The sequence below is a fragment of the Galeopterus variegatus genome, unplaced genomic scaffold (assembly GCF_000696425.1).
Source record: "Galeopterus variegatus unplaced genomic scaffold, G_variegatus-3.0.2 Scaffold3512, whole genome shotgun sequence".
Lineage (NCBI taxonomy): Eukaryota > Metazoa > Chordata > Mammalia > Dermoptera > Cynocephalidae > Galeopterus > Galeopterus variegatus.
Window position 1 is genome coordinate 73475 of NW_007729623.1, and position 3375 is coordinate 76849.

Genomic DNA, 3375 nt, shown 5'->3' on the forward strand with positions numbered 1-3375 from the left:
TGAGACTCACGGTTCTATTTGGCATCGACCCTAAGGCAGATCCCATAGGCCAAGCAGCTCCAGGAAAGGGCATGTTGGGTGCTAGGGCATCAGGCACCACTTCCCCATTCCATGGAGAAGGAAGCAGTGGTCTCCTTGCTGACAGGAATGCCCACGGGGCCAAGAGCTTAACCAGGCAGCTGATGGCAGAGACCAGATGGCGGCTTAGCTGGAGCCACCTCACATCAGGCTCCAGCTGCCTTGGTCTTGTGAAAAGCATTCCCATCAGCCCTCTATTGCTAATGCCCTTGTCGGGGAGGAGGAGATGAGGTACTTGCTTCTGGGAAGTGCCCAGAATCCCATGAGCTGTCAGTTTCCACCACAACAGTGAAGGGGTTTTACTTTGTGGGGTTCAGGATAAGTGTACATGTGTATATGAGAGAGAGGTGCAGTAGGGGATGGGGCTCAATGTCATTTCTGTTTTATTCATTTCATTAAACACTGACTGCCTATAATACCAAGAGAGGGTAGGAGTCTGTGATTTAAAGAGCCCGACTCAGATAAATTTCTTTAGAATGTGGCCCCTTCTGAGCCCATTCCTGCATTGAGCCCAGAGGTTTGTGTTGGCATGAAATCAGCTGCCCTCACCCTCCCTGTTGCCATGGTGATTTTTGGCCCTAGAGATTCAGTTCCTCACTCAAAACAGAACCACACCCCTCCCTAAGTCCCTCCACAGCCCCTACCGTCCCTCTCCCCACTCCCCTCCTCTCTGCCATGCCCCCCTCCTGAGTTTTCCATCTCTTGGCCTTTGTTTGTTTTTGCCTTTGTCAGTCTCCCCTGTCTGGATGGGTTTCTGTTTGTTTCCAAACTGTCTGGGGCAGTGCACCATGGAGACAGTGTCCTCAGCTGCCTCTTGCCCTGATCTGGTTAAAATAAGCCCCTCTCCTTGCATGCATCTCTCCCTAACCTGACATTTGAAACAAATCACGATGTTCCAAAGCAAGATAGAAAGCACCATCTCCACCTACTCTGGCTTACTCCCTTGTCCACCTGGAAAGGGTTTTTCAAAAATTTCCAGTGTTCCACTGCGGTGTCCATATACCACAGTCCTGAAAAAAGGAAGCAGCATTTGTTGAATACTTACTTTATACCAGCCACTGGGCTAGGTTCTTGCTTGTGTTAAAAATCTGGTGGTATGGGCCGGCCCGGTGGCGCACTGGAGAGTGCGCCGCTTGGGAGTGTGGCGGCGCTCCCACCGAGGGTTCGGATCCTATGTGGAGACCGGTTCCCACTCACTGGCTGAGTGCGGTGTGGGGGCGGCGCTCCCACCGAGGGTTCGGATCCTATGTGGAGACCGGTTCCCGCTCACTGGCTGAGTGCGGTGTGGGCACGACACCAAGGGTTGCGATCCCGTTACTAGTCAGTAAAAAAGACAAAAAGGAAAAAAAAAATATCTGGTGGTGAAGTTGATGTTTCCTACATTAAAATTCAAGTAACTGCAAGCTGCTTGAGGGGAGGGCCTAGTTTGTCTTTGTATCCCCAAGTATCTAAGATATGGTGGTGCTCAAGAAAAGTTTGTTGAGTGAATAAATGCATGAAAGGATGCAAGGAATTTCTCTGCCACAGTAGAGGGTATTGGTGTTAAATATCAGCAGGAGGGGATTGAATTTAGACTTGAGAAAAAAATGTATTGGCAAGGTAGTGTAGGTGGGTGAGGATTTCAGAGAAGGCTGTAGACATTTGTTGCTGGTTTTTAGGAAGTCCCATTTGCTATGTCACCAGATGTACCTTTTGAGTTTAGTGGAGTGGGCACGTCAAAGCTTTCTGTTTCATTTAAAGTGCAAATGGGAGACTGAGAAGAAGGACGAATCAAGCCCAGGTGGTGGTGGAAAGGCGGGGAGAAGCACCTGAACACGTGGAATCCTAATGCCAGGTAGCCAGGGCCAAATCCATATCCCCCCAACACCAGGTACCCTGCAGGTTCCCATCCTGCCCATCCACCACCTGTCAATCCAGCCTTTCCTCCAGGCCCCTTTCCCACTCCCCCAGGAGCTCCCCGGGGAAATCCTGGTTTTCCCCCATGTGGGCCCCCTCATCCTGTGTCACAGCCAGAGTATCCAGAATGCCAACCCTCAGGTCCCTACCCTTGTCCACATCCACCATCTGCCCCTGGCATGCCTCCTGTGAATCCCTTGGCTCCTGGCATGGTAGCACCAGGAATGATGACCGACAAGAAGATGAGGAAGAAAATGAAGAAGGGCCATAAAAAGATGCACACACATCACAAGCATGGCAAGCATTCCTCCTCCTGCTTTTCCTCCTCCTCCTCTTCCAGCTGCGAATCTGACTGAATTCAGGGCCTGTACCCTTCCCTCAAGTCTCACCAGTTCTGCTCTTCCCATCAAGCTTCAGATGCCATGTTGCACTGGGGGGAATTAGCCCTTGTGCCCCCATCCTCACTCCCACCTGAGCCTTACCCTGCTGTTCAGTCCTGACTGGCTAGGGAAAATGGGAAGAGGGTTACCACGGGCTAGCAAAGGCCATCTTATGGCTATTTGGATAGATCTATTATAGAGGATGAGCTTAGCAGGGGAGCTGTTTTTTGAAGATGGTGAGACCTTTGAGCTAAATGTTTTAAACAAGTTTAAAATCTGTAAAATGTGATTTTTTTTTTTAACTTCTTTTTGTAATACTTGTGGTTTGGGGGTTTTGAGGGAATTTAATCATGAAGAAAAACTTGTGCCTGTTTTGTAATGGTGGCACACTTCGATGATTTAGTGGCAAATACATTTCCCAGCAGGTGTTTTTTTTGGCACCATGCTCTAGCCAACTAAGCTAACCAGCCACTGGCTAGCAGGCCTTTTATTGAATGCACTAACTGTAAGGCTGCTGGGAAGTAGAGTCAATGTGGTTGATGAACTTTGTTTTTTTGGCTGTGTCACAGCCAGAGTATCCAGAATGCCAACCCTCAGGTCCCTACCCTTGTCCACATCCACCATCTGCCCCTGGCATGCCTCCTGTGAATCCCTTGGCTCCTGGCATGGTAGCACCAGGAATGATGACCGACAAGAAGATGAGGAAGAAAATGAAGAAGGGCCATAAAAAGATGCACACACATCACAAGCATGGCAAGCATTCCTCCTCCTGCTTTTCCTCCTCCTCCTCTTCCAGCTGCGAATCTGACTGAATTCAGGGCCTGGACCCTTCCCTCAAGTCTCACCAGTTCTGCTCTTCCCATCAAGCTTCAGATGCCATGTTGCACTGGGGGGAATTAGCCCTTGTGCCCCCATCCTCACTCCCACCTGAGCCTTACCCTGCTGTTCAGTCCTGACTGGCTAGGGAAAATGGGAAGAGGGTTACCACGGGCTAGCAAAGGCCATCTTATGGCTATTTGGA

At 50.0% G+C, this 3375-nt stretch overlaps 1 pseudogene; it reads left to right on the forward strand.

Annotated features, from left to right (window-relative positions):
* Nucleotides 1–3166, forward strand: part of LOC103600941 — a 4996-nt pseudogene extending 1830 nt beyond the window's left edge.
* Nucleotides 3167–3375: the final 209 nt, after the last annotated feature.